The sequence below is a fragment of the Stegodyphus dumicola genome, chromosome 5 (assembly GCF_044657685.1).
Source record: "Stegodyphus dumicola isolate Sdum_Otavi_A_Nest chromosome 5, ASM4465768v1".
Classification (NCBI taxonomy): Eukaryota; Metazoa; Arthropoda; class Arachnida; order Araneae; family Eresidae; genus Stegodyphus; species Stegodyphus dumicola.
The window spans coordinates 117306548-117331330 of NC_140772.1; the positions used below are offsets into that span (position 1 = coordinate 117306548).

Sequence of the window (24783 nt, forward strand, 5' to 3'; positions counted from 1 at the left end):
ATCATAACAAATTTTGAATAACATAGTCCTCCACCCGAATATCTGCACATGGAAGCCCAAATTTTAAAATTTAATAATAATTTTTATTTTATTATTTATTTCATATTTTGTAAAATTTTAATCAATTAAAAACTCAACGATTTTAAAAGCCAGCGGTGGCACACTGTACGGAGTAAAGAACTTTTACCTACAACTCGCGAGACTGTCTATCGAATATTATAAGAATTGCTGTTTTTGAATATTTTTAGGACAAATGCTCTCGAAACGTGTATGTGTGTATAAAGTGAAAAAAACCGCCCCTTTGCGAGTAATATAAAATCCGAAAGCTTTGAAATTTTTTGTTAATATTTATTTTTCCCAATAGTTTTTAAGTAAATAGTTGTACTGAAATCATTGAAACATATAAGCAATTCTTAACAAATGAAAAACTGAAACGATAGTATATTTTATTGCTCTCAAATAGGAATAAAGTGATTAATGTTTCTACATGAGCGCAAACACTCAATAAGTTCACAAATACGTCATCAGTAAGATTTACCTGGACGTAGAGAGCTGGCTGATGCCACAATTAAGCGTAAACCGTAGTGATCAGGTGTTTCAACAAAAGAATTTTCTGGTTTGCTATCACAAAAAGCATTGTTAAAACTATTTTGCAAGAATATGTCAGCCAAAATTTGCTACAGAGATAGAGACCATTTCCCAGAGCTTTTCATTCAAAACTTATCGTAGGTAAAAAACCACAGGACGGAACGAAGATACGTTAATGAAATTGGCAATAAAGCCTTAATATTTATTTTAATACACTTTTTCTTTCGTGTGTTAATCAACGGTACTGTCTTCATGCTGCTTTGTACATGCATTTTCTGCTAATCCTCAAGTACTTCGCAACTTTGCCCATGATATTGTAACTCTGGTCATTTCCTAGAGCTTTTCAATCAAAACTTATCGTGGGTAAAAAACCACAGGACGGGACGAAGATACGTTAATCAAATTGGGAATAAAGCCTTAATATTTATTTTAATACACTTTTTCTTTCGTGTGTTAAATCAACGGTATTATGTCTTCATGCTGCTTTGTACATGCATTTTCCGCTAATCCTCAAGTACTTCGCAACTTTGCCCATGATATTGTAACTCTGATCTTTAATATGTCTGGTCTATATGAGATGGGATACAAAACGGTTTACATCATTGAGGAGGGGTTGTCCATTGTATCAGAAAGTGTGGACATATGTGAAATATTAAAATAAAACATTGTATGTATATCTCCATTTTAGCTGGTCTCTGCTGATAACTCGGACGTAAATTCTTCAATTATTCATTATATTTATTCTAGTCAATCGCTTTTAGATCTTTTTATAATGTTGTTGTACTGTTTTCTTGATAATTTTCTATGTTTTAAGAAAAAATGTCACCAAATTTTATTACATAGATAAAGAAAAGAAAGGAATTTTTGTATACAGGACTGATATAACATATAGATGTGCACCTCCCATTTTGGTTGCAATTGGCCGCACCAAAAGTTTATAAATATGTGTTTATATATATATCCACTCTGATATCCGGCTCAGGGAGCTCAGTTTTCCTATTCTTATATATTTGTGAATTATGAAATTTTTGCTTTAAAAATAATTGAATTATGTTTCTCTTATCTTCCGTTTAAGAACTTTAGTTAAACCTGCATGTTATAGTTGTACAATTATCAACAATTTAAAAGTTGTTCAAGTGCTGCTAAGCCTAATTTATTTACCATAGCCGCCATATTTTTTTACATTTGAAACATAGCAGAACAGCGGATTTGTTGCAAATATAGAGAAACTAAGCTTCGCAACAGAAAGGTAACACCTTCTTTTATTATTCGAATTAAATCATGCTTAATCCATTCTGAAATTTATTCGAGGAAATAATTTTTTAAGATTTACTTCGTAATGTTTAATATAGATATTTTGAGATTTTGCAGCAAATTGAGAACTGAATTAATCCAATGAGAAATACTGAATCGTCTGTGAAAAAAGGTTTTTCTTTTTCTTTTTCTTTTTCTTTTTTTTTTTTTAAATTTCTTTTATACATCGTTTTGGATTTATTATAGTACTTGAATAGAACATGTGGCAAAGATTATATAATTCTTCAGATCATATAAATTTCTTGTTATTGTCACTTTCTGAGTTAGGGGCAAAATTCCTTGGCATGCTACTTTCAGCGATTATGATAGCGATAATGATTCTACTTATTCGACTTATTCAAGAAAATCGACTGCATCCAAGGAGATGCTTGTAATTGCTTCAGATAACCCGCCGCTTCAAAGTATAATTGCTACTCTAATTTCTACTAAATCCCAGAGAAAATAAATGAAAACCGCAGGAAAACCTAAGAATGTTTCACGGCAAAAATGCTTTTGAAATCCTATTTATAACTGGATTATATCACACTTTAAACTGCTTTCTTGTTTCTTTCAAATACCCATACCTTTTAATTTTTAATTTCGTAGTTAATTTAAAATTCTAATCACTTTGCATTAGTTCAAAAGCAATCTCATGAAAACACATAAGCATGTTGAGGCAGTAGTGAACTTTGAGTTTATGACTGGTAATGACACTTATGCGAAACTGAAACTTTTATAGTGTACTAGCTATAAATGTGTAGGTAGTAAGAATGTAGTTAATTTAGTTCTGAGATTTGTTTCATGTGTTAAAATGTAATAGTTAGGCTTGTAATAAATTTTTAGCAATATTAAAAATATGAGCAGCATACTTGAGATATTTACGTGTATTAATGTTTATCCTATGGATAAAATGACCAATTATAGAGCAGAGTTTTCTAGCGATAGTGCCATTTTGAAAGTGACATTTAGTGCCACCGGTAGTGCCATTTCTACCGATAATGCCATATGTACACTGCTTATGTATTTATTTACTGAACCTCAAAATGCCAAGCCAGTTTAAATATTTGACGCAGGCTCTCTCTTATAGTTTAAATAGTCGCTGGTGTTTAATTCGTAGGTTGTTAATTGAAGTGTAATGATATCATAGAACAAATAAAACAAATGAAAGATGTTACACACACACACATATATATAGTTTATTTTATTTTTTATTGCATTTATTCATTAAAAATGACTCGATGTGAAATTGATCGATGATATGAGAAATAAGATACATAATTTAAGATGTCTGCAGTTATATTTCTAGTAAACATTAGATATATAAATTAATTGCCAATCATATTAAATTAAATTTATGTTTAAATTAAAACTATGAAATTATGTGAAATTAAAATTATGTTTCATAAAATTAAATGCCTTTCAATTTCGTTTGACGTCTACATTGAATTCTACCATCATAATAATAGAAGCATCTGAATCTATAGAAAACTCTGCATCCATCAGTAAAGTAATCTCAGAATATTTCATCAATGAACTAAACAAGAACATCTTCAAATCTCCTGAATTAACAGTTGGATGAATATACATAAAATGCTAGAATAAATTCTGACTGTCCATTTAACAATTACATCAACCATACAAATATCGCCTGCTTCTGAATCCTATATTCTCTTACGCTGCTTAACAGTAAATTTTCTTGGTGCTCAGTATGCTATCATCGTCAAATTTCTATAAATCACAACACCAATAGCTTGGTGAAATACAATAAGATACAGCAAACACCACCCCAACACACTGTCTGTCTACGCGTGACAATTTACCATAGGCCCTTGCCACTCACGCGCTATCGCGCATGCGCACGGAACTTTGACTTTCTGAAAACTTCAATATTTTTGACGCATTACCATGCATATACCGTTGGTCAAATTTAAAAAAAAAAAGTGTATGCTTATGTAATCTTTCATCTATCTGATGATGTGTTTAGGCTGCAGCTGAAAACCGGAAGGGAAGTTAAAAGCAGTTTAACTTGCAGATGAATTAAATACGAAATCTAGATCTATCTATTTATAGAATGCACACTCATTAATATAAAAAGCGATGCACCAAGAAGGAGTTAATCGAATAGGATGGAACTCGGTAGATGTGATGTACATATATTGAAAACAAGAAGCTAACATTTTCATAAGAACTAACTTTTCAACCACAGCTCCAAGAGAAACGAAATCGATAATGCTTCAGTCCATATCTGGCCCTGATGTAAATTGTTATTAGGCTAGGCACTGGCTCGTAAAATTGGCGGATGTCTTCCTGCGAGATTGCTTGATGTACACATTCCAAATGGAGAGATGCATTCGCGCGATCCACCGTCTGTCGGAGTCGCCTATGATCAGAGTCCAAAGTAGTCTATTGAGGAGTGATCTGAAATATATGACCAGAACTTAATGAAAGGAAAGGCAACATTACGGCGCGTAGAATCTCGTCGAGTACCGCCGTGCTATAAGGCTGTTACTGATGATAATCAAAGGAGTCCGATTATAAAATAAAATGACTTAAAATATCTTATGATTGTCAAATAAATAATCAAATAAATTAGTTTCTGATTGTCGGGTTGTGTGGCGGACAACAGTCAGGTGAGTCCATTGCTGTCTCGGGCATCTCCAGACACGCCTTTTTCTGGTCATCAAAACTCAGTTCAAAGTGGAAATCATCGCTGAAAGAAATCCTTCTTTAGTCAGTGTTATCCCATGTCATTTCATTCCGCACCATTTAAAATCTACCTGCCGGTATGCAACGATGAGGGGCAAGTCAGCAAAATAGCCTCCGTGATCTCAGCTCCGTTCTCTAAGTCGCCTATCAATGGACATTAATGACAGTGGTGCTTCAGTTACACATCGGATAGTTGATGAGGGCGCCTTAGGGGCTGCGACCGCAGATCGGACTATTATTTCTTTCCCTCTCGTGCTATCGTCGCTCTCGGTTGACCTCTACCTTCTTGACGCTTTGTACAGATATTGTTCCCTCATTCTTGCCAACACTGTTGAATGATCGCATCACTTCATACAAATGTCTTAGCGATCCTACGATTTGCCCACCTTGCTTTCTTTAGTCAAACTGTCTCAGATAGTGACACCTTCTCATACTGTTCGCAAACCCGTCTGCAAAGTATTGGTGCCATCTATATGGAAATATATTCGCATGGAATTTATTCATCAGCCCTGGAATATCCTCTACTTTATACGATATCTGGATACACCGATGGAGCTCTAGCTAGTCAGTCACTAGCTGGCAAAATTTAATCATTTATATATTCTATTGTAAGGTATGGTTATATTTAATTTCGTCTCAGCCAGATAATTTCTTCTTGATGCTTCGCTTTTTATTGTTTTTTATTCGCTTTTTATTGATGCTTCGCTTGCTCTTTTTGATGCTTCTCTTTTTATGTTTCAGAGTATATGTATAACTGATTGACACTCATTTGTAGAAATACTGAAGACATAGTTTATGAGTTTAATTTAAGATTTCGGTAAATAAATTTTAGTGAAGTAAAACTTTCTATGAGCCATTCTAAAACTCTATAAATCTTCATAATTTCAGACCAGTAACTGAGATCGATGTTATTAATTAGAGTAAATACATCATGCGAAGAATAACTGCATGAGAAACGTCTAACGACAGCACACTAATAGCTTAGAATTTACGGCTTCCAAAATGTAACCTACTGGAGTATTGCTTCCCTATATCTCCATAAAGCAACCTTCTTTTTATACGGAGGAAAGGACGTTTAAGAGTGGAGATAAGATATGAAAGAGACCATAAAACAGAACTGATTAGAAAAAGTGAAATGAGTCTTCAGACTCTTAACAATATTTTTTTATGATTAAAATTTACTTGTTGTGTTATCTGTAAATCTCTTGGTAAATACTAAATATAATACTCAGATTTCTTTCGTTTATATCCGAATCTTACCAAACTGATACAGATTGAAACAGTATGTTCTACTGTGAATTTTAACTACATTTCTTAAAGGAAGAACCCCCAATTTCTTGTTATTCTTGGACAGTTATTTACTTTAGAAGATTTAGCATTTATTCAGTTGGAGAGCGTTTTGCAAAATGCTTAGAATTCAATCTCGTCTTAAGAGACATAAAGCAGGAGAGTAATGGTAAAAGTTATATCGTTCGAGAAATGCAAGACAGATTGAAATTTGGATTAATCAGCTTTCATATGGCTCTGGAGAATTGCAACGTATTCAGAATCCTTGATTCTTCTGATAAACAACTTAAATAAGACCCAAGCTTTTACTACAGTTCCCACACGATCGTTGAGTTTTCCGCTCTGTTGGAAACTTAATGACCGTGGTCATCAACTAGACGTTTCTAATCAGGTTGATGACCATGCTTAAGAAGAACTCGTAAAGAGTTAAATCCAATTTTCGAAACTAAGATACTCGTTGTTACTTCCCTAGGCAAAATAGACTTACAAATACGCTTCACCTATATCAGTCCTAGAAAGTTTCTTTATCTCTGAATATATTGTCATCACATTTTTAACAAAGGCAAATATAAATTACGAAATCATATTTATATGTTTGTAAACTAACTTGAGGAAATCCTTAGTACCTTTATAACAGATTAGCCTGCGAAGATTTTTATATAAGTGTACTAGATTCTGTTTTCCATATTAATAGAGATTTCAGCTACACGGTGTTAAGTTTTCTAAAATAGCTACAATGATTAATGCTGTTGCATTATATAATTGGCAATAATCTTATCGAAGATAACGAACCTAAATTCAAGCAAAATAATATTTTGTGAGTCATTTGCATTGAAATCTGAAACTAAGTTTTTACCTATTCCAAACACACACTTTAATAAAATGGAAGAAACCGCACTACCTTCATAGTCAAAAATAAATACACAAGACCTTAAATAAATTTCCTTATTCCTCTCATAATTTTAAACTAGAATTTTTAAATCTGAATTTACAACATTGGCTGTTCCACATTGTAGTAGAATAACTTTATTTATCCTCCTCTGTTTTAGATTGCTATGTATTTTAACAGATATAAAAATATATTTATGACTCTATAGCTTTAATTAGAAACAAATGGAGATATAAATTAATGCAAGTAGTAGTTTATTATATTCTTCAATTATATGTTACGTGGAACACATAGTTTATTCGGGATTTTTAAGAACAAAATTCAGCATAAAATTACTTTAGCAATAAAATAAAAATTAATGAAAATATAAGAATACATTTGTAAAATATGTATGTCATTTTTTTGCCTTATCTCTTTTAAAGCAACTGCATACAAACTTAATACAAGCCATCTTAAGAGGAGATCCCTCATGTTCTTCGCCGTATTCAAATAACCCGACCCAACCTAACAATTACATGTGTAACAATGTGATTACCAGTGATTGCATTACTTAATAAATATTCTACAAAATATTCAATGACATATTCTTTTGGATAAAATGGAGTAGAAAAGTATTGTTTCAAACTTAAACTTTTACTAACAGTGCTTTAGTCTTCTAAATACGAAAAGTTATTTATAAAACGTGTGCTGTGATCAGAAACAAAACAAAAATTTGAAGGTGGCCATTTAATGTAAAATTAAATCAAATTAATTAATGCAAAATTTAAAAATCAAATGGTTCTATGGTGAGCAAGTACCAAATTAAAGTGCACAAGATTCAAGTACAATTATTATAAAAATCTTTTAATAATTAATTGGAATAACGCTACGAAGTTTGAAAATTTATATCAGTTAGATATACAGAGCAAATACAAAATAAATATTTGAATTATTATAAAAAGTTCTTTCAGTGCTTTTAAATCGCTCAATTTGCACACAATCATAGATTGATTAAATTGAAAAGAAAAATCTGTTATATCAAAAATTGCCTAATGACAACATCCTGAGAACTAGTTAATCACGAGGGAGATAAAGCTCTTTTTGTTACTGTGACAGTCCCTGTGAAAATGATATTTCACGGTAGCTTGACTATCCAAATATTTGTAGAGTCCGCTACAGATACTTTGATGGCAATGATATTTACATATGTATACTCATACTATATATCTGTCTGAACTGTCAATGAACAGCTTGATATGTACATGAACCAAATTCAGCTAATCAATAAACGTTCAGTTGTAGAAATTCAGTAGAAGAATTCGGTTGTTCAAGGTATTTCAATAGCAGCCTACAGTTAATGATGGCAGACTGCAGTTATCACTGTGCAAAGAACAACATATGTCTGCTAATAAATGACTGAGAGTTTATCGTTTCCTTCAGACCTTATTATACGCATGTCAGTAACCATGGTATATCCATCATTACGGTTGTTGATATGTCTGTGATACAATTAATCATTTACAAGATGATGTAGTAAATGCAAAGATAGATAATAAAAAATGATGATCAAGCATTCCGTATTCAGAACTTTCTTCGGTATATCTAAATACATTTAAAACATTTTATAGGCGCAAACAATAATATTTCCATTACAAAAACTAAAACTGATTGTATTATCGACTTATGTATTTCAGGTTTATGGTAAAAACGAATAATGTATCTGTTACAGATTACTTTCTAGCTTTATTTAGCACTGAATAAACGCGACTTCGAGATGTCACGCGAGTTAGTTCATTACAAGTAAAAACAAAATAATTTTAAAAAGATTATAGAACATTTTTAAACGTCCCCAAGTTTTTAGAGACGAAAGCTTTTACCTCCAAAGTTTTTCTGTTTCTTATAAAAAGTCTTTTCTGTTCTGAACTGAACTTAGTTCTTTTGTCATTTGATATTGAATCAGAGTTTCGAAACCCTTACATACGCGAACTAAACATTATTCGAGATTACTCCGAGCGTCCTTAAACATGGAGTGTAGGTGGACAGTGTGTCCATCGTTTGTTATTGCGGAGGCATTGTCCTTAACATTTAATTGAGAATTTAAATAAACAGTGACTAATCGATACCTTGCATGATGTGATGTTTCCTTCTCAGTATCATTTAAATTGCTGCTCTGCAAAGCGAAACGTAAGGAAAATTATAAAGCAATATATCAATTTCAAAAAGCTGTATCACTGGGAAGATGCTTATATAGATGATGAATATTATGGATTTAAGCTTTTAAAGTTTTTGGATATTAGAAGCACACGAGGGCTATATATCTAAAGCAGGGTGTCTTCGTAGAGTACTTTCTGACGTAAACTTGAACGCGAGGAAAGAAAGGCGAGAAGTCGCCTATGCAGCCAATCCATTGTCTGATCTGGACCGCAGATTGTGGTTTTGATTATTCGATTATTTGTAGTAGACTTCACTAGCAGTGGCATTTAAGTTCACTAGCAGATGGCAATTGAATTGCAGGTTCTTAATTATGTGTAGGACCAAGAGATAAGAAAGCTTTAGAATTACGAGTAGTATTTCACTTTCAGTATTGCTGTCATACAAACATCAGCAATAGCAAAATATAGAAAATATATTGATTTCGTCTAAAAATAATAAAAAATGAAATGTTAGAAGATGCAGTACACTTATCTTATACAAAAACTGTTACTTTTTATTTTTAATTGAACTTAAATCGGTTTTCAGTAAGCTTGAATAATAATCGCCATTAATTATCTTCCCGAAGGTTTTGGTAATATTGGTATCTGCAAACACAGTGAATTATTTGTCTGAACACGCTTTTAAATCACTTTAAATGCCTGTGCAACAAAAATACTAAAGAACGGCTCAGCGATTCCTCTCCGTATACTTACTGTATATTTGCAAATATTTCATTATTGCTATCAAATTTACGCAGAGTTCAATTGCATCTCTGCCGTCTAGTCATAATACTTATATGTCATACCGTCTAGTCATAAGACGTAGATCCTCGTAATTGCTATTACCAATCTGGCATGATTATCTAACTATAGATTTTGTCACGAAGATCTTCACAAAACCTAATATATTGTTTTGTAGTGATTCTTGAAACCCTTCAAAACTTGAACCCTTTAAACAACACTGTGTTGTGTTCTCAAGGAATTCATACAAATATACAATGGGGTTACCAACAGAGTAGGTGGAGGGAGGAACAAATAAAATAACTCATTTATATAAGTCAAGAAATTAATTTTCTTAAGGGTCTTCAGATGAAAAAAAAAACAGCATATCAGACAGAGTTAACTCTTGGGAGATAGAGTAGTACGTAGCTAAGATTATTAAAGCAAAAGAAAGGATTTGCTACATTGTTACAATTATTCTTTAGTAAGAGAATATTCTTCTGAACGAAGTAATCAGAAGCAGTGGTTGCTGGGAAGAGAAGAAAAAAAACTCGTTATTAAGGAAGTGTATATAGCGTGAATAATCAGATGGTGGAACTTAGACTGCTGAAAAAACTTGGTGTCTCCGAGAATGGTTTCTACAAGTGGTTCAGGAAAGGTTCAGCGATGGAACCAAGATCACGCGGGAACAACAATATAAAGAGTTTTACCCTTTACGCCGGCCTCTAAAACCCTCAGTAAAAAAGTAGATTTTGAAAGCTAGAAAAATCCTTGCCGTTTATAATGAAAATATATACTTATTTACAAATAATAATACTCAACTAATTAACATTTGTTGACAAGTATAAGTGCATGAGAAAATCAAATTTTACTGTACACTGTATGTAGGTTTCAGACAGCTAAATCAATAATTTGTATTTTTAAATATAAATAATGCTCAAAAATTTCTTAAGACGTATGTCTGTTTAAACCGAGATAAGTTAAAATTAAAGAAGAAAGTAAACTAAGAAATTTTCAAAAATAAAGGAAACTAATATTAAACAAATAATTATTAACACCTCAAATGAAAAGGTTACGTAGTAAATAAAAGTGTATAGAACGAATCAAATTAATCTGAATACATAACAATATGAGTGTAAAGTACATAATGTATTAACGTTGACAAACTTTACAGTACAGCGTACAAAACAGTTGTTGAACGGCGTTGACAAACTTTCAGGAAAGATAGAGTACACCGAGATGATGGGAAATCATATAGGAATGCATGGTCAGAAAAGCTTTCCTGACTCGATAGTGACGACACAAACGTTAAGGAAGAAAGGACACAATCGGGGTGAGAAAACATGTTTATTATTCGGGGTACATTAAAAACAAAGAAATAACAACATAAAGAGACATCATCATCAAAGAATGTGTTCAAAATTACGACACGGACCGTGATGCAGGAACTGCGCGTCATGCACCTTCCATCCGTGATGCAGATCTTCCATGCGGAGATGTGAGGCCTGCATTACGGTCTGGGGTCGTAATTTCGAACCCCTTCTTTAATGACAATCGTTGCTTGTTTTTGTTCTTATTTGTAGGTTTCTTCTGTACTAAACATAAATAAAACATGTTTTGTTTCACTGTCTGCGTCCTTCCTTTTGCTTTTTGTGTCCTCACTATCGCGCCAGGAAAGTGTTTGCGACCAAGCATTCCTATGTGATTTCCCATCGTCTAGGTGTACTCTATATCCCCTGGAAATTCGTCAACGCTGTACTGATACACCCTGTATAATATTGGAATTTATATATATCCATGCGTAAAACGCTTTAATCAGCCCTGGTACTTTCATTTTTTAAGAAAGAAATTTCCATTATTTCTATCCATTTCAATAGCAATTTCAATTTAATGTGCTGAAATTAACAATAAAAATCTGAAGAAAATCCTTAAAGCTAGAACAAAAATATTTTGTACAGTTATTTTAAATTTTTATTTGCGCGAGTAAGAGGGAATATGTTGATTATATTGCTCTTTTTCAGAGATTTATTTCCATTTAGATAATGCACAAAACTCTTAATAAGCACTGCGATTCTTTTCTTGAGTTTGTATTGAAAAAATATTACGATATGACAGCTTTCAAATACAATTAAAGTTATTAAATGCGTCCTGTCGTGCAGTATCATAGCATGCATGCTGGTGACTTCATTAAACATGCATGCTGGAGAATTCATTACAGAAAATTGTTCATTCATTATATCTTGCTGAATGTATACATTAGGTGACAAATTTTTCATATTACGCATCCGTTATAGAAATTACCATTTGAATACGTATGTCGCAAGCAAAAATTGCAAAAATGTGCCGCCCAACTAACAGCGCTGACTGTCGTAGCGAAGGGCCCGTGTTCGAGAAAGCATGGATGTTTGTAAATGTATAGTGTCTCTGTGGAATGATGACATTCTAAATATGCGGCTAGCCGAAAGTTCTCTACAGAGGTCGATGGTAAGGGAAGAGGGTTGGGAGACCCTCGCCATTACTAATGAAAATATATACTTATTTGCAAATAGTATATTTGCAAATAAGTATATATCCGTTCAAATAAGTATGTATCCGTTCCCTAAGGTACTCTCCTTCAAAGCTAGGGGCTGAACTCAGCAGAGTTGTACTGTCACTTATACAGTGCTCAAGGCGCTTGCCAAAAATAGGCGTGAACTTCATCCTTTGCCACGATGAATTTCGAGAGCTTATTCTCATATCAGAGACCTGATCTGAGGTTATTGTCGATCCGGTGGGATAAGCCACAAAGAAAAACGTTCATTACGTCAGTCCCCCTTACCTTTTCCTTCAAAATAATCGCATAAAGTCCATATTTATGATTATATAATTAACAACATGATTATATAATTAAACTCTAAAAATTGCAAATAGCATTCTGAAATACGCCAATTGAATATTTTTGAAGAAATATTGAAATCTACGAGTCTCAGGTATACCCACGAAGTGTACAACGGCTGGCTTAGTCAGCTCGAAAATTTCAGGATGGTCGCAGTGTGATGTTTCAGTTGAAGCTGACTAATGAAATACAATATGATATGAACCATTAGTTGATAATTAACAACGCTGTTTGTTTGTTATTTTATTTATTTATTTCATTTACGTAGTCCGACGGGCACGTATACATGTTATACATTTGAAAATCACGAAAACGCCCATGCGGCTAGCCCGTTCGCGGAAATCGAACCTTGGACCGAGCTACCAATGTTCAGGGACATTACAGCTCGGCCGATGGTAGGCAAAGGGTCCTTGAGAAGAAAGGTCGGAAGAAACAAGAATATTATATGTTTAAAATTTAATTAAAAAATTTTGAAACGCCTTTGAGAAAATTTTAAAGAAACGTCATTCAGCATTTCGCAGATTTTCCGATTAGTCATTCTAAACCGCACTCTCAACCTTTTGTTTTAAATCAGTTTGGGAACTTTAACTGAGGAATATGTTGGTTAATTTATTGAAGCTGTGAAACGTGAGCAGTCTTCGAAAAGACTATTGCGTTTCCAATATTTTGCTGATAGTATTCTTAGAGTGATTGAAAAGATATGAGACAAATTCTTTAAAGCGACCTTTAACAATGTAGGAGATCGTAAAAATAGTGAAAACTATTTTAGAAATTATCTGGAATTAATTATAAAGAGACACTAAACAAACTGATCATCATACTAATTTGCATTATAAAGAATAATTTATTGTATTTAGTTTTCTAAAAGAGAATAACTCTTAAATTACACAATTATCTTCTCTGATGGCAGACAGGAATTCAAATGTTTGTCATTATAACGTTTAAATTAATTTATTAGAAATGCGATACATGCTCTTCAGTTTATGAATTAATTATGAATGTTATATTCTGAGGTTCGATGAAGGGCATCCCGAATTAACTTCTATGTTTCTGATTCATTAAACGAGATATATCAAAGACTAAACAGACATTATTATCTGTTATATATGCTATGCTAACAAATTAGCATCTAAAAAAACTTTTAATATTACTTAAAAAATCTTTAAATTTTTGTTTTCGAAGTTACGTAGACAATCTTTGAATCCTAATATTGTCGCTTTATATTATCAATTTATTCTGTTTGCTCCTTATGATTTCCGACTGTTGAAATGTTGTTTTTTAATTATTTTTACATGTTATAGGTTATGAACTTGCAGACATCATCGTATAATCCACGACTTCGTGTGTTTAAAGAATACTTATATTAGTAAGTAGCAAAGGTAACTTATTTTTCAAGTGTTTCTTTAATAAACTGGTCCAAATTCAAAATAAGTTTTTTAATGTTTTGTATATTTTGTCTTTTCGAGCTCGATTTATAAGCTGAAATAAACTAAATGCAGCAAATTTATGACTTTCTCAGAATGCTAATTTAACCTAAAATCTAATTAAAAGTTAATTTCAATTTAGTAGTAAATAAAATAATGAATCCCGAGTTCACTCTGTCAAAATAATATCGTAATAATAATATAAAGTAAAATCAACAATATCTTCCACATACCAGTGTTTTCCTGTTCACAAATCAGAGAGAGATGCAAAAATGTATGTTTTCCTTGTCAGGAAAGTCTGTTTATTCAGGAAAATATTAAAAATAAACATTTGTCATGTAATATGTAATGTAAGTAAATATGCACTACAAACATTCCTCGAGTTTGAAATTCGATGCCGATTCTCTCCACAGCGTCTTCCCTGCACTTGAATAATTCATACATGGTTTAGAGAATAGAGATCATCTTCTGAACTCAGACACACAATAGTTTCTTATCACGGCATCCATACGGGTTTCAGCGTATTTCACTTGATTTGTCAAAAGTCTTTTCCATTGGCAATAGGCATCCTTTCTACTTAGCCCGAAGGGAAATTAAAGAGGGTTATTATATTTTAACTGTAGGCTCTCCAGTAAAAGGTTCATATAATTTACGAGGAAGGTATTCTTAAAAGTAGAAAATAGCTTGAAAGAAGTTTTAAGCTTTGATAACTATGCTTTTTATAAAACAATTACCTCGAAAAAGTCTCATACATTTGTCACGGCTCGCGGGCAGCATGCAACCGCTAAAGAAATTTCATGCCGCCCGCGATAATTTTTATTATGCATTTGTTGGAAATATGGTGTTTATAAATATATAGATATGAACTGAGCTTACTTTCTTAACTGCTACTGGAAAAAAAAGAACAGGTTGGATCTTTGTCTTTGTCGCTGTACGCTTGTGGGAGAATTTTCCCCGTTGTTTCAGTTAATATATTTAGTTTGCTAGCTGACAGCTGGTGGTGCTAGAGCATTCTGTCGCTTGAGTATTCTGGTGCTGCTGGTGCTTGAGTATTCTTGAGTATTCTGAAATTTCCTTTTTCGCAAAATTTCGGTTATTATTGAGTAGTCAGTCAAAAGTCAATTATTGAGTAGTTAATTCAACATAATGGAATTACCTGAAAAAATGTTATTCTAAAAATTTAATGCTTAACTATCAATGCGTTTGAATCAGAAAGTGTGACCAATAAAAATAGCTTGCATTGTTACCAACGTTTAGGCTTCTATTAAATCATGAAACAAAAACTTTAAATTTTCTCTTGTGTTATTTTTATTATTGCTTATGTATGTTTCAATAGGTAATCGAAATTTAAAGTTATTTTAATTTATTTTTATTTTGTTTTGTGTTATTACGTTTTTTAAAAAAATATTGTTAATAAAAATGTTCTGGCCCGCCAGATATTTTCAGGCATAACATTCTACCCGCGTGAAGTTTGTTTTTGAGACCACTGCTTTAGATATTTTCATTTATATTTTAGTACGAAATTATTTGAAAATTCCGTGTGGTACCCTGATCGGGAGCCTGCTCAGCGCCGAGTAGTAACGTAGTAGTACCAAATTATCTATAAATATGTAATTTAGTTGCAAACTGCGTATTTTTTACCTAAACTCATGCATTTTTAACCAACATATCTAATCTAAATAGATCTTTCTGAAATTGCGAATTTAATAAAAATGTGTGCGCAAATAATTATTTTAAGAAAATAAAATTCTATTTCATATCCTAAATAAATGAATAAGTTTAAATCAATATTAACTGAAAGGCACATTGAAAAGGAATTGTTAAAAATACCACAACAAAAAGAATCAGCGTAATTTTCATGAATTTATAGTTTTTTTTTATAGTTTAGCTAGTTTCGAAGGCTAAATAGAAAGTTTCTTTTTTTTTTTTTTTTTTTTTTTTTTTTCAAAAGCAAAAGAAAAGACAGATTTTAGCACTTGCAGCTAAAGAAAAAAGGTTATATTTAAACTTAGAAATTAACTATACAAATCACAGAACTTACGCAATACGGCAGTGTGTTTGTTAACGTTAACAGAAATTTGTATCACGCTAAATATTTTATTAAAATTACAACTTGGGTTTCTAAAAATTTTAAATGTCTGACAGATAAACTGCTCTTTTCCGCAAGCTGCAATCACAGCAGACAGCTTGTTGACGTATTTTCACATATTTCAGTATTTCTTTTCTTAGCTCTTACTTTAGATCTGTACAGAATACTAAATAGACTGCGTATAGAAGGGAGAGGATAGCGAATTGTGGATTTTAGCGTTGGTTTATATACTGTTGAAATGTGTGTATGAATATGCTTTGAAACCTTAACGATTTTGTTAGAAAGAAAAATAGCATTAGATTAAACGTATGAACTCACAATGATTAAGTAAGCTGAATTTTCTTTTGCATAGATATAAAAAATGAACTCAAAGATTTTGGAACGTTTCGAAATATGGCGCGAATAAGAAGATTGATATATTACTCAAGTGATTGCTTAATAGAATTTCACTGTAAACTCATTTCATTTTTTTCCGAATCTGAAATGCAACTTAATTTGTGTTATTGCAGACTAACGTCCTGGTAACGGTAATGCATGTTATTGACTATCCATTGATTTGTACTCTGACTTCCAAATGTTAAACATGGGACGGTAAAATGAACAAAAAATGAAAAATAACACCGAATTACACATGACGATAGCAAACGTGTTTATTCATGAAACAAGACAAGTGTTGTATATAAAAATTAAAGCAATATTTCATTTTGGTAAATTATGTGATGCCATCACATTTGAGTTAAAGATAGAAACAAACAAAACTTACGTTAATAAGTGATGTGGACTTCACACAACTTTTATAACAATTGACCATGCTTTCAATGAGGTGAGCAATCACTGCAAATTCATCTGCCATACCTATGAATAGATAAAGGAGGTAAATGTGCAAAGGGAGCACAGCCAGGAGCATCCCAAAGATTTACAATGAGATCAGAAGAATACGGTGGCCAGTCCATTTGAAAACTGCACACTTTAGGTTCTCCTTAATGATGTTTGCTTGATGAAGATGGTAGTGTTATCCACAAAGAGAAACTCAGGGCCAACTGCTTCAGCATTCAGTATAGAGTCACATAGTGGAGGTTACGACTTTATCCCGACCCCTCACAGCCGTCACAGAACTTTAAAAATGTGTAGCTGGTTGCGTTATCCCATTGAAATTCCAGCCCACACAATGATGCTACCGCCTCTGAATGCGTGATATCTAATGAAATTCTGGGCCTGATTCTGTGCGCCTTGTTCTCTTCACAACTTTACATTCTTATCGCTTGAATCTCGGCCAGTTTGGACTCGCCCACGAACAGCGCTGTGCGCCAATCTAACACTTCAGTTGAAATGCTGATGGCAAGACTTCGATCTTGCTTCTCTGGGCTAGAAGATCAGTGGAACACAAGAACTCGATAGTCGGGGGTACAGTCCTTCATGTGAAGCCTTCTCACAGTACTGGTAAATACTGGCTTACCAAGTGACATTGCAACTATGAATGTAACATTTATGAAGCTCGTTCGTTGATTCCGCTTCGCTACTATAGCATTATGCTTATCTTCAGAAAGGGTAGTATTACTTGATCGAACAGCAGAGGTCCTTGGTCAAGTTGTTGGGAATATTTTCAACATTCAAGAAATCATTCTCTTATCAACGCTAAAGAAAAGAACGACATATTTTTTGGCTGGCCTGTTTCATCGCGTCCGATAGACAACGCTTACTATCTCTCATTAATATTCTTTTAACATTAGGAAACTGAATATCGTAAACATTTATCCTACCAAAGTTATCAAATCTTCGTATCGTATTAACCTACTCAAATTCTTCCGAATGTTGGCGTCTTTCTGCGTACCTTCGGGCAGTTAATCATGATTGTCTGCAACATATGATATTTCCATACTGCCTTTGTCATCCACAGCGATTTTCAGTCCCTCAAATTCAACTACGCTTTCGAAAATTGCTAACCGTGCTTAACGTTTACGTTCGGTAAAGGAAACATTATAAAACTGTTTCATTTACCGATATTTTAACAATTATGATTTCTCTAAGAATGTAACCTATATCAGCGGTTATCAGTTATAACAAGTGCTATGCTTTGAAATTCGATTGCTTAAATGGTCTTTCACATTATTACAAATATTTGGCCTTTTAATAAATTCTGTAACTATTATCGAAGGACTGGTTAGTACAATAACATAGTTTTACTAACTTTTTGTTCTCTCGTATGAATGAAACAAGCCGATTGAAATCTCGTTTTAATTTGTTAAACTAATTCTCATCTAATTAAGCAGAAATAGATTAGACATATATATAATACTTAATTAAGTGGAAACAGATTAGACAGATATATTACTGCTAGAAATATGACAAAAATAACGACAACATTCATATTTTAATACTCTAAAACATTGAGCAATTTTCTGATATCGTATCATATATCGTTAAAATAAAAGAACCTTCAATTAGTTCAAAGCTTTCAATTTATAATTAATATGCTTAAAATAATGATCAATAACTGTTAAAATTATTGTTTTTAAATGCAAAATATTCAGGTTATGCTCAAGTGACTGATTTTAAATAAGGTTATTGTAAACAATTGATCAATTGAATTATGAACTCAGTGAAATGATCGATTGTATCAACTGATCTAACTCATTTGCATTCCACGAAATTATAAAACCTAAGAGAAAACAAAAGTAGGAAACAGAAAGAGTGAACAAAACAAATTTTTTTTCTCACTTAGAACAAAGTTCTAAATGAGAAAGAAAAATTGAAAGGAAAGGGTTCCAAAATTAAAAATAACTGTTATAAAATTAACATATACCTCACAAGATTTTCATTTTATCTTTAACATTTAATATATCGGTAAGTTTACTGGGAGTTTTAATGATGATATTAAGTTTTCCCATTTATGTGTTGTTTGTGTCACATTTCTATGTTTTTACTTTTAAGTATAGCCCAAATAAAGAATCTTCAATTAGTTTAAAGAATTACATATAATTTGACAATTAAACTACTTAAAAACTTTCCTTCAAAAAATCAAGCTGAAATAAATTTATCTTTTCGTGAAATGAAAATTTTAAAAAAATCAATTGGAAAAAATCCTTTTGAATCGTACGATTAAAAAAAAACTTGTTTCTTAATTTTCGCTAAAAGGAAATGGATCGATAAGTTTTAATTTAACATCTGCGCATCCGATTATGCAGTTAATCGGATCAACGATAGCAACAAAGGTTATTATCAATTCAATTTATTAAAACTTCAAAATGGGTTGCGCCTGATATAATTCGAAAATAACTTTCAAAGTCTTTTCGTTACTTTGACGGCTTATAAGATAATAAAAACTTAAATTAGAATTTGCGGAGTCATATCTATTCAAACTTGTACGAAATGTACTTAAAAACTATGGAAAATAAAGAATGTTTTCCAAGAAACATATTTACAAATATGTTTCTTGGAAAACATTCTTTATTGTAATGTTGTTTGTGTTATATAATAAATGTTTGTAATATAAATAAATTAAAATTAAAAATAACTGTTATAATGTTACAAGTTACCTTACAATTTTTTTTTATTTTATCTTTAACATGTAATATATCGTTGGGGTTCATCCAAGTAACACAGCATCAGTTGTTTCTTTCTTTATCTTAGACACTTAATTATCTTTTTATACACAATATATAATATATTTGTCCTATTATAAGATGGAACCACCTTTCACAGAAATTGTATTGCATAGTGAACTGATACGTAGTTCTCTTCTCATTACTACATTAGATAATGTTAGCCTTTCAATATACTCTGAACCAATTTTTTTTCATTCATTCCGCTTCAAAACAATGTTATTTCCTTTCTGTATTTCAACACTCCCCACCTGTGGAAACTTCAAACTGAATACATAATCAATCAATATTAATAAAAAAACTACAGCATTTTAAACACCATTTAAATAGTTTCAAATTGCAAGTACAACCAAGTAATGTTCAATACATGAAAGCAATTTATAAAATTAGTTACTAAATACGGAACACGAATCAAGTATACTGAAATCAAAATTCTCGATAATTATAAAATTTCAAAATCACTTGTAATAAAAAGTAATACATATGCAGCACAAGAACATGATACATATGCAGCACAAGAAGAGCAAATTATTACACAGTTTCCCATTACTAATAATTATACAATTCAAGATTACACAGCAACTGCACTTGCTAAAAATTATATACATCAAGGTTATAGAGCAATTGCACTGGTTTAAGTTACCTGTTTGAGTTTTTATGAGACGGAAGCGAACTTAACCTTCTCTGCCAGGATAAGTTTCTATTAGCCTACCATTGCCCATAAATTTCTAGGGACGCGGTCATTATGATCAAGAAACACATCATCAATTTTAAACTGACCAGACACTTTAGTAGGTTGAACATAAATTCATGCACCTTAAAGAAAGCAAGAGGAGTATCTATATTAGCCAAAGTTTATGTAAAATAATTTAAACGCGATAGTTGGTTTTTAAGTTTACACCGGTGTGAAAATTCTATCAGCAAGAATAAAGTGACGTTGATCACAGGAACTTTTATCTTAAAATACCAGCTAGCAACGTGGCCTTCAGTTGGCAGAACATGATCTGTCCATAAAAATCTCAAACCCTCACTTAAATAAACGTGAGCTAATTTGCATTCTGGCAGGAAAATGGAACGAGAGATGTGACAATACAGATACAGAGCAAAAATTAACTGCTTAATTAATATAAATAACTCCTAAAATGTGTTTCAGCCCGTTTCCTAAAGTATTTTCCAGGCATACCAAATATTGCTTACAGGGTAATTCATAACAAACCGGCTAGTTGCATTCCTTGACCAGCACATTCACCAGATCTTACGGCTTTCCAGAGTTTGCGAGAATGCTTGTCGTTGTGGGAAGTTCTCCAGTGTCCTCGCAGTTAACGTGAATTAGACTTTAGGTCAGTATCACATATCTACTGTACCTCAGAACATGATCCCGTCATTAATTGCGTTAATATAAACCGCTTCAGTAGTTTTCAACAAAATGATCATCCTACAAATTCAATGACTACGTTAATTTATCAGAAAATTTCTAGGAATGTACATAAATATGGCATTAGTTTATTCTAAATTTGAATACTGATTGTTGATGTTGTTGTTGATTTGTTGATATCGCTTTTGAGATTTATGCGGCAAGCTTAAATCCATTTGTCCCCCTTTAAAACTTCCTTCTTTTCTCTGTACCACTTTTTGTCTCATTTCATAATTTTGTTAAAGTATGGTATTGTCTCTGTTATGTTTTCATATAGAAGAAAGTTGTCTTATTGTAAGTAGTTAGATAATACTGAAGAAGAATTGTGAATAAGACAGCATTTCTGTTAATTGTCAAATTGACCATATTTTATCGAATATCCTGCTGCCCTGTATGTGAATATATCAAAAAGACTAAACTTTCTCTGCAAAAGATTAAGAAATACTTAATAACTAATATAAATAAGAGTACGTAAAACGTACAAAAATAATAATTAATTCTTCGATGCAATTACGAAAGGATTACTGTTTCAGTGTTAAATAGGCTTTTTTTCTTCTGAAAGTATGCTACATTTTAATAAGGTGTTTCGTTGTTTAGTTATTAAATTTCTAGAGACAGTTAGCGATAAAACACAAGAGTTTTTTTTAATTGTGTCAAAGTTATATTTTAGTGAATTTTTTAAAATATTAAGTTACTTCAAATGCAAAATTATTCTCAATGGTATAAAAACAAGATCAAATATTTTAAACGAGAAAACTGTTTTATTTTATTATGTTGGTTTGGTTTATTTAATTACGGCAAAGCACACTAGGGCTATCTGACCACGGGGAGGGATGTCTTCGTGGAGGACTGTCTAAAGGAACTGGCTTGCATACACGGTACACATGGGGAAAACCACGAAACTGCCCATTCAGCCATGCCCGTTCGCGGGATTCGAAACTCGTACCGAACTACCAGTGTTCAGCGACTTTACCGTTCGGCCGCTGGTGGGCTGTTATTATGTTGAAACCCGTCAGCAACGTTCTTAAATTCTGTTAAGCAATTTAAGTCTCATGTTTATGTTTAAATTTTTTAAGCGACTCTGAACAGTGTTTTAAGAATAATTTGGTTTTTACAAAAAGTGAATTTCACAAAATTTCCAAAAATACTTCATTTAAAATTAAATTTTGCTTAAAAGAGTGTAATGAAGGATTTATTTATTTTACGAGGTAGGATAAATGATATGAAGATGTCCAGCAGTTATGGAAGAATATTTCAGTTTCGCTCAGAATCCAATTATTTACTCTTTATTTAAATAGTAAATACAAGTACATTTTAAAATTTGTATTTTGGCATGATTTTAATTTTTCTGAAAGATAAGATATTTATGGAATTAATAGGAATTTTTTGACATGGGTGTGAGCATATTGTTAACTGGTAGATTTTGAAAAAAAAAATATAAATTTCCTTTATCTTAATTTCGCCATGAGAAAATATATCATACATTTGTACTTTCACACCGCAAAACGCTCCTTGAAAATTTTGATAGATGTTGAAATTTCTGCAACTTATCTGTTAAAAGAAACATTAAACTTAAATGTTAATTCAGATTATTTTTTCAACTATACACGAAAGCTTTATGAGAATTTTGGGAAATTTAGGAATTTTTGCATAAAGTGCTGTTTAATAAATAACATGTGAACTTTGGGATTTATTCAGTTGCTAAATCTTGTTTTTCTATACAACTGCTTTAAGGGGACTCATACACCTTAAAACCTATAAGATGTTCGAATAGGTGACTGTTGCAAGAATTGGGATAACTTATTTATTTTAAAAGCAATTACTACCAACTTTTTACAGCTGACTACATAATGTAGCTGCTTTCTGAAATAGTAATCAGAAAGTTTGTGTTGCCACAAATATTTTTATTATTTAATCCGCTTTGTGACAACATTTTTCATCGTGTTTCCAACTTGCGCACACAGTTTAAAACATTTTGTTTCTTAATTTAATTTCATATTTAATATATAGCTTTTATAACATTTGGAAACTACTGTGAACCTAAAATTCTAAAAATTCATGTTAAACTTTTATTTTATTTTGAGTTGAGTTTATAAAATGTATTTTATTAAAAAAATTTGTAATGGTTTTGTCCATAAAATTTTTCAGCATTAAAATGTTCATCAGATTGTTGGTTCAGTTAGAAAATAGTGCCCACATAAAGAATTCCATCCAATTTCAAGTATGTACCCTTAGCCATTTTTAAAATATCATGCGTGCAAGGTGGAAACATGGCGAAATATTTTGTCACAAAGAGTATTAAATTACAAAAATATTTGTGGCAACACAAACTTTCTGGTTACTAGTTTCCAAAGCAGCTATATTATGTAGTCAGCTGTAAAAAGTTGAAAGTAATTGCTTTTAAAATAAATAAAATATCTCAATTCTTGCAACAGTCCCATATTCGATGATCATGAGGGGTTTAAGGTGTATGAGTCCCGTTAAATTTTAATGTACTCTTATGCATGCATGTTAAATCCTCAGTCATAGTATTCATATGCCAACCAGTGACACTAGTTAAATTCACAGAATGTTGGTAATTCAATCCGGGGTCAAATCGCGGAGAACAAGCTAGAAGAAGGGCGTTTCGGAATTAATTTTGTGGGTGATGTGCATATAACGAGTAGCCACTTACTAATCTAGGCTAGGGATGGCGAATAGTTTTCGATTAATGTGCCATTTGTTGTTTTTGAAATTTTTGTTCTTTAAAGGGGCCTTGAGAGTTAAACGCAGTAGCTCGTGTAGAAGCGAGGTTCTCTGCTGAAGAGGTACAAATTGCACTAAGTTGAAAACGTAAGATTTAATCAGTGATTTCCCTTAAGTTAACAAAATAGATGAACATATCGTGCCAGACTATGACACGTTAGTGAAGTCATACGATGGATAACATACGGATGTACTTGACTGGTACAACATGATTTGAGTCTGCTTAACAGTTCGTTCAGACAGGCAAGTACTTAGCGTTGTAGAAAACGTATTCGGAATACTAGGGCTACATTCCTATTACAATGTAGTCTTCCACTGCGATATTCCATGTTAGGGCTTCATTGCTGCATCACGCTCGAGAAAATCACGATTACTGGCCACGTCGACAAAAACTCCGGATAGTCATATCAGGAAGGTCACAGCCTTCACCACCATCAGAAGAACACACAGTCTTCAGCAGAAATCGGGAGGACACACAGTCGACACCACACACTCGTTCTCTCTCCTTCGGAAGGATTCTACTACTGATTAATAGTTCACTTCGCTCAGCGCAGGCGCAAACGAGAGGAATGCAAATTCCAACATCATTTAATTTACGCTTTATTATTTTCAGGTGTCCAGTGTGCCACTTGGTATGCTTCTTTTTAAAAATCATCTTTAACCCCCTGCTTTGATTTTAATAACCAGTAATGATTTCAATAATCCTCTGAACCAGAAGTTCGAAATTCCCAAAATGTTCATCACATTGAGGCGAGCATCCAATCTACATAAAAGTATTTAACTTTAATAATTATTCTTTGTGCCCTTGGCATATTGTGAAAACTACTGCTCTAATATAAAGGTTTTATGTAGTATATATCTAAAAATTCAGTTTTCGTATGTGTAGAAGCTATTTATCTTGTCATTTTTCCTTAGGAAATCAAATTGTCTAAATCAATAAGAAGGCGATGGCGTTCATAGGTATTCTCATTCGCAAATAT

General features: G+C 32.3%; 1 pseudogene across 2 annotated transcripts in view; it reads left to right on the forward strand.

Annotated features, from left to right (window-relative positions):
- The window catches only part of LOC118199585 (5-hydroxytryptamine receptor pseudogene), a 598391-nt pseudogene that overhangs the window by 188200 nt on the left and 385408 nt on the right, over window positions 1–24783 (forward strand). For both annotated transcript variants that reach the window (XR_015041203.1, XR_015041204.1), the window contains exon 3: window positions 13831–13895. The product of XR_015041203.1 is annotated as a 5-hydroxytryptamine receptor pseudogene, transcript variant X1 (transcript). The remainder of the gene's footprint in view (window positions 1–13830; window positions 13896–24783) is intronic.